We start from the raw sequence: 14,727 nt of genomic DNA on the forward strand, positions 1-14,727 counted from the left end.
TTGCAAAATTCCTTGGCAACGTTAAAAAAATTCCTTGTTAACGTGTAAAAAAGTTGCTTAACACCGTTAAAAAATACCTTACCAACGTTAAAAAAAATTCGTGGAAATTCGAGGAAAATATTATGTGTCAATGACCCCCATAAAGAAAACATCAGTTGTTAATGACCCATATACGCCAAGCAACTGCTTGGCGTATATATTTGACGTCTATATTTATGCACATTTTATTGATGCACATAAATATTTACGCACTATCCCTAAAGGAGTTTTCGAAGTATTTCGGTTCGTTTCGTCAAAATTTGAAACAAACTAATTGAATTTAGTTTCGTCCAAGCGAAACAGCTCCACATTTCGATTTGACAGTATTTCATTTCGAATTTCGATCGAATTGAAAGTTTCGCTCTGATAGATACGTTTTATAGCAATTTATATTAGACTCAAAAGGGAAGGTCCTCTACTGCACCCCGAGTTCAGGGTACCCACTATGTCTTTTAGGTTCTACTATGTAGGACTCCAAATGAAGCATATTAACGTGCAAAACTCAAATTTGGCGCCATGGTGTGGTGCATATTGGCGAAATTTGAATATTTTTATTCTTAAAACCACCATAACTTTTGAAATCCAAGTCGGATTTTGAAAATTTTTTGACCAAAATCATCACAAAGGGTTCAACTTTCGACTTCCATGAAGTTTAAAAAAACTGAAATTTTCAAACTTTTGCACAAATTCCGAATTTTCTTAAACACAGGGGTTCTCTGAAAAAACTTTCAAACAAAAAATATTTCAGAAATTAAATTTTTTTAATTCTTGATTTTTTTCTTGAAATTTCGGATTTTGTGATCATTTTAAACCCAAGATTTTGGGAATCCCACCGTAACTGCAAAAGTTATGGAGGCTTGAAATTGGTTGCAAATTCTGATTTTTAAGTTTGGCGCCACGCCACGGCGCCAAATATGAGTTTTGCATGTAAATATGAGTGGATCCTTCATTTGGGGTCCTAGTAGATTCTAAAAAACATAGTGGGTACCATGAACTCGCGGAGCAGTCGAAGACCTTCCCTTGTCAGCAATACAAAAGTTGCGTGACAAAAAATCGTCGGTTTTTACTTTTTTGTATCTTACCTGTTGAGTACTGATACCCTGAGGAATGTCCGGGAAATATCTGAATAGCCGCCTAGCTTAGCGAATCCTAAGAACAACGAGACGGATATGTATCCCATCCAAGACCAGGTGTCAATTATAGTGAAAAATCGCGAAATCTTCAAAGATAAGAAAATTGGATTTTTTTGGCAATATAGAATACTATAGTCAAGAGTTTCTTCGAGGTGAATTCTCAGCCCGGGTGTAAATTTCCACATGAATTGTGCAAGGCCAAGCTCTGAACGACGGTTAGACTGGTTACTAAAAAAACATACAAAACGTATTGTATCATACAGCTGGTCCCGAAAAGTTTCCGTTATTTACGTATTTGTAATTTAATATGATCTCGTGCACTTAGGATTAGTGCTTCGAAGCTCTGCACGCAGTTGCACAAACGTGGCGTATCATTCCGATCTCTAAGGTCGCCGACATGTCAAAGGTCAGAATTTTAAAAATTTTAAATGAGAGGTAACGTCTAAAACATGTTACATAACTTTTTTGGACATTCCAATATTTTTTATTAAAAGCGGCAAAGGCTTATGAAAAAAATTAGTTATCGTAGGACCGTTCACGATTTTTTTGGCGCTCACAGAAATTGTTGGCCCAGGAAAGGTTTGGAGGCTAAAATCGTGACCGTGAGCGTGCAATTGAAGTCTACAAAAACATATATAAAGGAATGCATGTTTTTGTATATTTCGATTAATTTGTGGATTGATTTCTTGGCATATCCGTAGACTCCCTACACAAGAAAATTCATTATTGACTTTTAGATCATTGGGGGCAACGAACCCCAAGCGTTATACATTATCTGAAAGGTCTTTCCAAAAACACTTGATATAACCCACTACCTCGCAAGAAAATTGCAAACCCCTTTTGGTGACCTAAAAGGTCCATCTTCGATATTATCCTATTAGTGGGCTTCAGGCACACGTTAGTGAAAACCCTACGTAGAAATTCGCGTCAGCTCAAAAGTTGTCGGGCATATACATAAGGATGGAAGGATGACAGACGGGCGGTTTCAAACCATAAAGAGCAATCCTTTTCTCGTCCTTCGTGATACGAATATTTTTTCATTATGAGATAAAAAACGGAAATAAATACATTAATTTTAAATATGTATAATCACTTACTTACCCAGTAACAGAAAATGTCAAATTTAATCGCTTCATGAATGCTTGAATTTGCCCAAATGCTGCGAAGCACCGATTTCCATTAGCTAAAGCGAAGATTTTCGCAATCAACATCTGTCAGCTTATGCTCCCAACCCGAACTTAAGGGACCGGTATAGTTTCACCCTTAGAAGCGTTTTCAAATTTTTGGCTAGTTTTGACCCTCACTACCTTAGCAATTAAGCAGTTGAAAAATCACTTAAATTTTTCTCACAGTGTAAAAATACTCAAGTTTCACACAAAATTATATTCTAAAATTTTTTTGAACTCAATTCGGTAAAGAATGTTGACTTTCGTGAATAAGAGAGAGTTAAGTTTGGTAACAACCACTACGCAAAAAGAAGTCCTAAAATTCTGCAGTTTATATCAAAATCTAGACAAATTAGTAGCGGAGGGTATATGTTTAACCAAAAAGCCCCCCAACGCATTAATAAAATTATACAGAGCAAACCAGGGCCAAAATCTTTTTAGATAGCTTCTTGGATGGCTTCTTGGTTAAACATATGGCCTCCGCTACTAAATTATCTAGATTTTGATGTAAACTGCAGAATTTTAGGACTTCTTTTTGCGTAGTGGTTGTTGCCAAACTTAATTCCCCCATATCCACGAAAGTCAAAATTCCTCACCGAATTGAGCTTAAAAAAATTTAGGAATGTTTTTTGTTAAACTTGGGTATTCTTACGGTGTCAGATAAACTCAAATTTTCAATTGTCTAATTGCTGAGGTAGTCGGGGTCAAAGCAAGCCAAAAGTTTGGAAACGTTTCTAAGGGTGAAACTATACCGGCCAGTTAAGGGCAACCTAAACATATATTGGTTGTAGTCAAATAGTAGCCTAGATTTTATCAAGGAGTCAGCAGTCGGAAACTTTTCTGGTGGTCGCCCAGTACTGTGGTGGATTTCGAATATTTTCCACACTTCTGGATCAAAAGTAGTTATCGGATAGAGCAAATTCGTGAAAATCAAGTTTTGTTCAAAATTTACTATTATTAAATAGATTGGAACAGAGAAATGCAAGAAATTCGCGTACTGGTGCACTTTCCAACTACTAAAACCATGGGTGGAAAACACCATGTATATCACGGTATTTTTCAAGTGTCCCCAAGTGGTAATATTGTCATCAACGATATGACCACTATATGAAAATATGACAATTTCAATACAACATGTTTTCCACAGTTGCAGACTTGTAGAGCTTCTGCAATGTAGATGTTTCACAACAAGTCCGTTGTGATGGGCGAATGACAAGTGGAGCTCGTAATGAAGAATTAGGTCAAGGATGCTAGAACCTGATACGGAGATGTCGTTTATTACAAACGGCTACAAACCAAGGTTACAAACTAATGCCGGCATTAGTAAGCATTTTGGATTGTGGTTAAAATTCGCAAGGGCAACGGCAACATGGGTAATTGAAGATATAAGAAATGATAAGACGAATAGTATGAGTTTAATGGCCATAATTGGAGTCTGATCTAATAAAAGTTTGGGTGATCGACGAGATTTTCTCGTCTCGTCATCTGAGATAAAAGGTGAAGGTACCCTACCGTGTACTTTTTGTGTAGCACACAAACTTCGTTGACTAACAGTAAGCAGTCCGCAATCCGTCGTAGAAAAGTTACGACTACTAACAATGCGATGGTGTGAAGCGTAACCCTCCGATTTGGTTGAAATTTTGAAATTATGTGGTCCAAGTCAATACAACCAACGTTTCTTGAAGCAGTTTGTGCGATGGTCAAAATTTGCCAAAATATTTAAGGTTAAAGTTGAAAAATGTGCAATTTTTAGCCCGGTAAGAGAATGGAAGTTGATTTTGCTTCCGCCGCCTGCTAAAAATCGCCCGTTTTTCAACTTTGACCTCAAATATTTAGCCAAATTTTGACCATCGCACAAACTGCTTCAAGAAACGTTGGTTGTATTGACATGGACCACATAATTTCAAAATTTCAACCAAATCGGAGGGTTACACTTCACACCATCGCATTGTAAGAACACGTCAGGCTTAGGACACTGCATATCTGTAGCTCCGACTATGCGGGATTAAAATATCTGTAGGTTGCGTGTGCGACATTTATTATACTAAGTATTTCGTGCAGGTCACTTATGCTAGAAAAGTCTATTCAACAATAATTAAGAGTATAAAAGTTAAGTTGTTTTCTATATGAAGCATCCAAAATGTCAATGCCTCACGAGCGAAAACTATCTATGTTACATCTAGATCTTCTATGCTACTTATCTATGCGATAGCGTTTGATGAGTGATGGGAAACCTTAAGATAGTTTGACGTCGAGGGCACACTTCCGCCAGCAACATCTCGAAGGAACGAAAACCACTAATACCACAAATTTCCTTGCTGCAACGATCGCTAAAATTCAAAGTTTAGCCCGACCATTTTCACATATATCTGTTTTGTCCTTCATAGTCGTAACCTCAAAAACAAGTTTTGTCTTGTTTGGTTTACCAATTGTCAAGAATCCAATTGGCAAACTAAGCTTGATCTTTTCGTTGAAATTAAATATTAATAATCATACAAATATCATGTTTGGTTTATATATGAACATGTATGAAACCGAAAGATATCGTGACTTCTAAACTTTAGCATTGGTTGGCTACATACAGGTATGCATTTGTTGTGGAGAATATGCATAAGCGATGATTGCATGTTTGACATTAAACCATATTTGTTAGATATATGTATCAATATACTAATATTCAATACTTTATTGCGTACATTTCATGATCATTATTGACTTCCAGTATTCAGTATTTAGGATATTCAGTATTCTATGATACAATGCTCAAGGTAATTAAACCGTTACAATGAATGCATGTATGCATCTACTTTGTCGGCTTTGCTGCATAGGTATTTTTTTCGCTTTGGTTGCAAATACTTTCCACCGCGAAATCCGAGCCTTGGGAGATAGTTTAAGTTGCTAATTTCTAGGGTTGCCCCGGGTAGTGGCACTACCCGGTACCCGGCTACCCGGTACTCGGCCTAAAAGTTCGCCGGGTACCCGGCTACCCGGCCGGGTACCGGGTAATCTTTATATATAGAAAAATAACGAGAATTATTCTACTTTTCTCCAGAATTTGCAACAATTTTACAAGTTTTAAAAAATTAAAAGTTAAAAGCATGCAGTACAGACTTCACAAAAGGGGCGAAACCATTAAATTCTTCTTTCTGTCTAGTTGTGATAATAATTATCAGCATATTGTCGCCAAACTGATAAAATCTAACCTTCCTGCTCAAGCTAAAATGACTCGGGTCAAACGCAGTTGAGGCGTGGAACATGTGATGCATTACAGTGATTCTAAGCCATCATGTTAGAAGTAAAGATGTGACTGAATTATTCATAGCTCGCGTTCCAGTAAGTACTTTTCGCAGGAAGAAACTCAATTTGTGTTGTACGGTTCGGGAGGCCAAGACGTTTATGGCTACAGATGCTCGATCGTACTTTGGGTATGAAGGGACCCATATGACTTTTAAGGGAATATTGAAATTTCCAAAATCCGACCCATCATGAACAATTTGCAAATCGCAATTTGATACATTTTTCAATAGGTGGGTTATTTGGGTGTGGGCAAGGGATATGGAATTCCTATCTGAATTTACTTTTGCGATAAGTATTATGAGAAATGCTATTTGGTGAACATTATTACAAGTTTTTATGTTTGCATTTATAATAAAAATGTATTTAGCAAAAGAACAATTGATCTATACCGTATGTTTCCTATGCCCAGTTTTTCTGTTGGACGCGTTTACTGATTTATTTATTTCGCATCAGACATATTTCAGTAATAAATTTCTCTCTGAAATATTCTTAACTTATTTATGACCATTCCATAACGCCGAAACTAAATGTTCTAGTAGATTCTAAAAAACGTAGTGGGTACTCTGGACTCAAACGACAGGTCGTGAGTGTCCCTTGTAAGACGTGAAATCCCAAACTAAATATTTAGCTGGCCAGAACTAATGATTTATTTACACGCATTTACTGATATATATCACTGATGATATAGGATTTCTACATACATGCATATGTACATATTTATTTATTACACCTGCGTTACCGAACGGTAGTTCTCGTTATGTATTACCGTGCCAGTAGAGTCATATATGTACTCTGGTTGGTAATGATTGAATACCAGATTTCTAAGAGTATATTATGTAAATATGTAACTAATGTAACCCTCCCACTCTTATAGCAGTGACGTTGGTGCGCAAATTTGGGACAAAAGCACCTGCGTTTTTTGGCAAAGGTGTTGTGAAATTTGCAAAATTTCTCAAAACTTACTACATACAAATTTGGAAAATGAAAATTTTGCCAGCCTTGGGGGTGCGTTTCCTCCTCTTTTTATGCAAATATCTCCTCTAAACTTGAGCATTGGTAGACAGTGACATTTACAAATTTCATACTAATTATATTTGGAAGGAATTACATAAATCGCATTGCATAAATTACATGACCCTAAATTTCCTATAGATAAAATCAAACTATGAAGCACATAGTAAACCACTAAACTATGTGCAAAATGTACATATTTAGGTTGTAAAAATTTATCGCATACTACTTTGCCAAATAAGGAATTTCATTTAACAAATACCATTAACATTTAACATATTTAGAATGAATAGGTAAGCCGTATTTACGATAGCGTCTGTCTTTGTTATATACTTTTAGCAACATATTTTACAACACATCTGCATCTTTTAAGAAACTTCAAACACTTAAAGTGCGCAACACGGATTATAAAGATGATTCTACTGTAAATGGTGTGTCGTGCTTCAAACACAAATGCAGGCAAACTAATCGCTACTGCAATACTCCAAACTATTAGGAATGTTGAAAACGCTCCGTGTAATCCAACCGAATCACCTGATTCACTGTTCCTTAATTTTGTGAGGGATTCATTTATTACAGGGTTACGCAACAAATTCACCCGACTCTGCAATTCTTGCTCAATACGACCTTCAATTCCAGTCTCCACCAGGGACTTATAGTAAAATGGTAATCTTGAATTTCTCACAAATCTGAAGACCACACCGTAAACGTTTTCGCTTAAAATTTCCTTTCCTTTGTAAAATTTGTGCCATGGGTATTTAATCGAGAGGAAATTGTACTCCGCCTCTGTGTCATCAGAACTGGCTATGAAAACTGTTTTTCTACATTCAATCATTTCTGTTTCTATATTTTCTTGTAAATCCGTGATGTTGGGGTACACTGTGAAATTATAATTTTTTGGGTGGTGAGAATGTATCGGCAAAAATAGGCTTGCTACCAGGTTTAAATGTTTTTCAAGATGTAGACCAATCCAATTGATGTTATCAGACATAAAAAGTGCATCATTCAGATACCCTAGAAATTCGGGGTAAGCATCACTAAACTGAACAGAACGCTTCTTTCCTGGAATTGAATAAAGGCTGAAGCAGTCGTCACGTTTATACGGATTATTTCTTTGGTTCACGACAGGGTTCGTCAAAAACCAGAAATATTCCTTGATTTGGAAATATATATTTTGTATATTTTTGAGATCAGAGTGTTCCACAGAGTAAAACTTGATTGCATTGTACAACATATTCGTCTCATTTAATGATAATTTCCTGCAGCTGAGATCACTGAAAGTTTTAGGTTGAAACGATGGAAGCGGAGCATTAAGTTCAGAAATCATTAACCCACTGTAACAGTTTGTAATAATCACGGACATTAAACACCAAATGCCAAAACTTAAACGGAAATGTGAACTCTTCTCTATGCGTCTAGAGACTGGTCCTGCCTCTTCCAACAAGGTAGCCACTACGAAGATCCATGCACAAAAGGTAGTATTTGTTATATAATTATAAATTGTGGCTAAACTAATCAAAAGTAATAAAGTGGTCGCCAATGTCAACAACAATTCCGGCTGAAATGGGGAAACGTAGATGTTAAATGTTCTGTAGCGCTCCCGGTAGCATGTTAAATACTGAAATCCAGTACTTTTTGTTATCACTGGAATAAATGGCTTAATATTGGTAACCGTACCAGCTTTTTCCAGATAAATGAAATCTTCGTCGCCAAGTTTATAGCCGAGTTCTAGGTGGGGAATTTCTGGCAAAAAAGACAGCGTGTACGTCTGCTGTGCTGTCACGTTTATTTTTGAAAATAATAAGCTAGCCAAATACTCCACGCTGTAGTTTTCTTTACGATCGAAGGGATTTGTAATTATATTGGATAAAGGTTTGAGGTCAACGTATAAGTCTTGCAGGGTCATGGGTGTCGTTAATATCTCTGGATTGGACCATGTAGAGACGATGTCTAGCCGCTTAATCCAATCAAAAATTACACGACAGTCCTTCCAGCTTACATTTTCAAGCCCTGTCTGTGGCATCCCACAAATCTCTGGCGTATGGTCGTCCTTCGTAAGGTATGATATCGTTAGGACATACGTATTGCACATTAACAGTAGCCAAAACCAGGCCAGTCTGTTCACATCTTCCTTTTGCTTGATGGTGATAATAATTATAAACATAATGTCTCCGTATTGATAAAACCGCTTTCTCACCTTCCAGCTCGACCTCAGGGGATAAGAGACAAGTTCAGTTGTCGCGTGGAACATGTGGTACCCAACAGTGATTTCAACCCATGATTTCAGAGCTAAAGATTTGTCTGATTGGTTTAAACTTTCTCCGTCAATCAGTACTTTTGGCAGGAAGAAGCTCAATTTGTGTTGTGAGGTTCGAGACGATAATGCATTTATAGCTATGGAAGTTTGATCGTACTGCTTGTCCCTCGACGATGAAGGGATCCAATGACTTTTACGGGAATATCGAAATTTCCAAAATCAGACCCATCGTGAACTATTTGTAAATCGCAGTTTATTATGTTTTTCAATAGGTGGGCTACAGAGGGTGTTTACAGATTTTGTGGAAAGACAATTTTATGGGTAAACTGCGAACCCTTTATCCGTTTTGGCGCCAAATTTCGAACACACAATCCCCAAAATCACGGGCACACATGTACCAAGTTTCAAATTTCTATCTTCAAAAATGAGCGCAAAAAGTGACCTCAAAGTGGAGGAATCGGTGAAAGGGGTTTCCAAACAACAGACATTTTTTATCTCTTCCATTGAAAAGGATTTGTTCTAGGCATCCAAGCCCAAAAAAATCCATCAGAGTGGTGTCAGATTACTTAATGAGTACCCCGGAAAAAGATATCGAGGTCATCCCGGGGTTTGCCTTTTAATCTTGGGGGTCCGGTTGGGTTAATACGGTCGTATATGAAAATGTCGCGTCGTGATGGATGCAAACCTTGTCAGGCTCCCCAAATTGCTTCTTTGCAATTTTGACCTCCAACAACTTATGTAAAACACTGTCCATAAAGTACTTCGAGTTTATTTTTGCATTAGACCCAACAGGTATCAATGTTCGCACTCTACGGTCCGTCATTGCACCTGCCACCAGGAATCAGTGAGACAACTTTTCCTTCTTTTCAGACCTATGCTTTGAAATCTGCTTTCGGTCGGTTTTGCAGCAAATTATTTTTGTGCTGTTGAAGTTTTGAAGGCAGCAGAGTGTCCCGTCCAATGTGACGACAAATTCGGAATTTTTATTCCCCACATGACCTTCAAGCAGCCTCCGGCTGTTAGTTTTTTTGTTTACCATATGGGTAAATTTAAGTGCGCGGACTTTCGCCTTCCTCTGCAAGGCTTTTTTAAAATTGTGCTATACAATACGATTAACGTGTCCAGGAGACACCTGCGATTGCATTGTGACCTGTCTTTTGGTTGCAGGATTCTGATTGCCATCGTGGCGCTCAATGTTCTTCAGGGTAGCAGAATTCATCGTTTTGAGGGGTATGCATTTCGTCGCATACGTTGGTCGGATGAAACTAGTTACTGGCGTTTTCTTACAAAATTGATAAAATTATATGTGGGGGACACGATAAGATGAGTTCCAAATTTTTGGATTATCGTTTGGGCACTTTTCGCGGCCAAATTAGCTTCGGAAACCGCTTTAACGGTTCGTCCACTTTGGGGTAACTTTTGGGGGCCATCTTTGAAGATAGAAATTTGAAACTTTGGGCAGGTGTGGTCGTGACCTTCGAGATTGTGTGTGCCAAATTTGGTGCAAATTGGATTACGCGTTCAAAAGTAATACATGTAATTGTCTTTCCACAAAATCTGTAAACATCCTGTATTTGGGTTTGGACAATCGATACGGAATTTGTATCTGACTATGGCGATAAGGATTATGAGAAATACTGTTTTGGTGAGCATTATTACAAGTTTTAACATTGGCACATATAAGAATATTTGTAACAGGAGAAAGAATGGATCTGTTCCTGTCTATTTTACTCAACATATTTTTAGTTTTTCTGCTAGATGCGCTTAATTATTTATTCGCATAAGTAAGCATATTTAGGTAATTAATTCCTCTCAGAAATCTACTTAACTTATTTATGACCATGCCATGGGCGAAACTATTTAAATGTTAAAAAACAATTTCTTAAATGCTTTCATCACGCAAACTTACTTTGGTAGATATGTATGTGTGAGTTTGATGTTCGAATTTGTATCCGTATTATTTCCGAATTTGAATACAGCACGTATTTACAACGTGAAATTCTAAATTAAAAAGCTGACAATAGCGAAATAACTATTTATTTACACACATCTATGTACATACTCCCACACGATAGAACTTTTACAGAAATTGAGATTTCTCAGAAACTACGGCACTGCCAGTCTCAAAGTACCCGGACAGCATAAGTTGAGAGAATTTGAGATTGACAGGGCCGTAGTTTCTGAGATATCTTAATTTCTGTAAAATTTCTATCGTATGCGAATGGGGAGTACCTATCACTTTTCATGTTGTGTGTTATTAGATTTCTATATATTTATTTATCACATCTGTGTAGAGTCGAATTATTATAGCCGGTCACCTCATTTGCATGTTTTGACGCATTCGCGAGTTTATTCAACACGGAAAACCCATATTGCCGAAAATGGGTTAGGTGAGATTGGTGCAAATAAGGTGACACGCCTAAATACGGGGGTAGTATGTATGTTTATCGCTCCATTTAACCTCTTAGAGACCAGTTGGTATGGGCTATTTTTATTCTAGGGAGCCGTTCATAAATTACGTTGCGCAAAAGGGGGTGGCAAAGCTCCAATATTGTATGGGTACCATGTTTATGGTACACATGTTAAACGAGAGAACACAGGGGTCTGGAACATCGCGAGTTTTATGCTACGTAATTTATGTACGATCCTCATTGAGTAAAGTATTTACGAGCTAAAAAAATTGAACTTTTGTCAATCACGTTTGTGGAAAGATATTACTTTTATTTTAAAATCGTAAATACTGAATGAATCCTTCATTTGGGGTCCTAGTATATTCTAAAAAACATGGTGGGTGGGTGAAAACATGGTGGGTGGGTAAAAACATGGTGGAACCTTTTCATACATAATCTTAAAAATACAATTGCACACTCTAAGAAACCTGGTGATAACGATCACCGCGCGGTGGTCATATGTGACTCTACCGGAATGGTGACAGCTGTAACCACCGAACGGTGACAACTGCACCACCGCACAGTGACTGATCATCACTAAGCTGGTGATGGGCATCTACCCTCCGGTGGTCTTCTGCCACCTGCCGGTAGAGTCACATATGACCACCGCGCTGGTGATAAAATTTCTTAGAGTGCATGTGTCAAATACTGAAAACTTCCCCAACAGAGACCCTTTACATGTGATCTTTAGATCTTGATGCTCTTTGGATATGTTGGGGTACCATATGAGTCCACTAAAACCCTGAAGTGGTTTGATGCCATGGCCCCATTTGCGCCCGCCACACCCACTCAAAAGTGTAAAAAACACGAAAAAAGCCCTGTTTCAACTGTAATGTATGTAATTCAACTGTCACCAAAAAATACAATTTTGCTCGGATTTTCGTAAAATTTACATTTTTTTTACAATTGGATCTAACTCCCCTGTTACATCAAAGTGCACTCAAGGTATTGTTCTCGACTTCAAGTTGGAGATGTAATCCCTAACTTCTTTCGTATTAGGGTGATTGTCCCCGAGTATTTTCTTTTGTGAGGCATAAACCTCCTCCAGTATTCGTAAACCTTTCTCCTCGTCGCCGATTCTACTCAGGCAGATTGCCAGGGAGAATTTTGTGTTAAGCGTATCCTTGTGTTCTTCTCCCAAGGCTTCCAGCTGTAGTGCAAGCACTGTCTTAAATTCTGATATTGCGTCTGCTAAGTTTCCCATCTGATGGTGCAGCCCGGCAACGTCGGATAGTGAGGTGATGGTCAATATATGCTTGGCGCCAAGGGTGGCCCTCCGCCACGCCAAAACTTTGCGCTGAGGAGCCAATGCTTCATCCGTCCCCGTATTAGGGCGGGTCGGGCTCGGGCCGAGCAAGTTTGAGTCGGGTCGGGTCGGGTTAGAGTTTTGTAATCTTATGGAAGGGTTGAGTCATAGAAACTTAATATTACTAGAATGCACAGGCTGAGTCTTTGTCAAGTAAGCATGGTCTCCAATTTCGGGACCAGTCAGGAGGCGAATTCAGTGTGCGATTCCAACATAGTCACCTTGGTTAAGACCAGGTTGGATAAAATCTAGGAGTAGCTCGGATTTGACTGAAATTTTTTGTGTGAATACCCTATGGTCCCCTGAGCAAGAAAATACCGTTTTTTCGTAGCGGTCTCAAAAAATAAAATCTCTAGAAATTTTCGAAATTTTGTATAAAAAATTTTTTTTGCCTCAGATTTTCATGAAAATGATTTTCTAGACTAATGAAACTTTGCTGAACAAGAATATTAAGGAATTTTTTTAATTAAAAAACCTACAGTGCAGACTCCATATAGCCCGAGTCAGGGACATAGTCCCTGACTCATTAAGTCCGAGCTCGCTTCTAATTTTTTTCCGAATTGACCGACATAATAGCACAAACTTCCGCGTTGTGGATGGTCAAAAGTTTGTTAGATAGTTTCTACCATTTGGTACCAAATTTTTGAATTAGTTACAAATCATGTGCCTTGATCACCATGACCAGTGGGCTTCTTTAACATCATGAAGTTCTAAGCTGTATGCATGTGCTATCCAGCAGTGGTTTTCACTTTTTCAGCCTCCATATCAAATTTCAGCTCGATAAAACGATTTGGAAAAATCAGTATGGGTCACCCCATAGGGTCACTCAAGATAAAAAAATTTCCAACTTGAAGTCATTTTTATCTTGTATGAGCCATTAGCAACCTCTGTACCAAATTTCAGCTCTCTATAACAATTTTGAAATTTTGGTGCATAATACCCCATCACTTCGATGACCCCCACCGGTCAACCACTGGACCGATTTCACCCATCTTCGAACTCGTTTCCTAACTTTGTCCAATATGCATATGGTAAAAATTTCAAAATAAATAATTAAATAAAAACATCAGAGTTGCAAATTTACCCATTTACTGATCTAATCATTGCTTGTACTATGAACAATTTTTTAAATACCTATGGGAGCAATTATAACGCTTTGGTAAGTATTAATTAATTAGTTTCGATGATGATGACGAATGTGTGTTGTTTGGTTGTGAAAAATTGAGATGAAAATTTTGGTTTTGGAGAGAGAGTGGAGCTACAAATTCCGGGCCAAAGGTGCAGATGGCTCCACTCCACTCAATTTCATAAATTCCTATGTTTCCATACAAGTTACTACCCTTTGGGTTGAGTTGAGTTGCAAAAATACTTAAGCTCATGATAAAAGTATCATCTCATGTCTCACGTCACCCGTTAATCCTTGTGCGGAGCGCACTGCAGAACCCGACGGACTCAACGTGATCGTAGCCATTCACTTGCTTTGCCCAACTCGTGTTGAAGTGATTAATACACATCAACATTAATGATAACCTTATCTAGTAGGATTTAATAGAGAAGCGATCGACGTCGATCGAAGTAACAGTGGTAAGTCGATTATTTATATATATACTAGTACGGTACTTTCAAGTTCATAGTTAACAGTTCTTCACTAGTGGGTCTAATTCATTCATTCATTCCTAATTCATTTAATGGGCGTTGGTTAAATCCCTAATTGATGAAACATTGTTGTAGGTCGGATAAATGTCTGCTGCTCGGGATGAAAATAATGAGCGAGAAGCGGATGCCGTCAATTTTGGGACACCGAGTGAGTCTAATCAGCCGGTCATTGCCTGGTCACGAGAGGATATTTACAGATTAATTGGCCAGAGTAGCACCAGGCTGTCGTATATAAATAAAACCGATTTACTTAGCAAATCAGATATTAGGCAAAAGTTCCAAATTATCAACATTGATCAAAAACCCGTCGACTTCGTGAAATGCAAAAACTGCAACGCTACATATGCATGGACCAGTAAAATTGGTACTATATCACTTGTGCGACATCAGTGCAGCGACGTCGCTGGAAAAG

This window comes from Folsomia candida, unplaced genomic scaffold, assembly GCF_002217175.1.
Source record: "Folsomia candida strain VU population unplaced genomic scaffold, ASM221717v1 Fcan01_Sc039, whole genome shotgun sequence".
NCBI classification, from domain to species: Eukaryota; Metazoa; Arthropoda; class Collembola; order Entomobryomorpha; family Isotomidae; genus Folsomia; species Folsomia candida.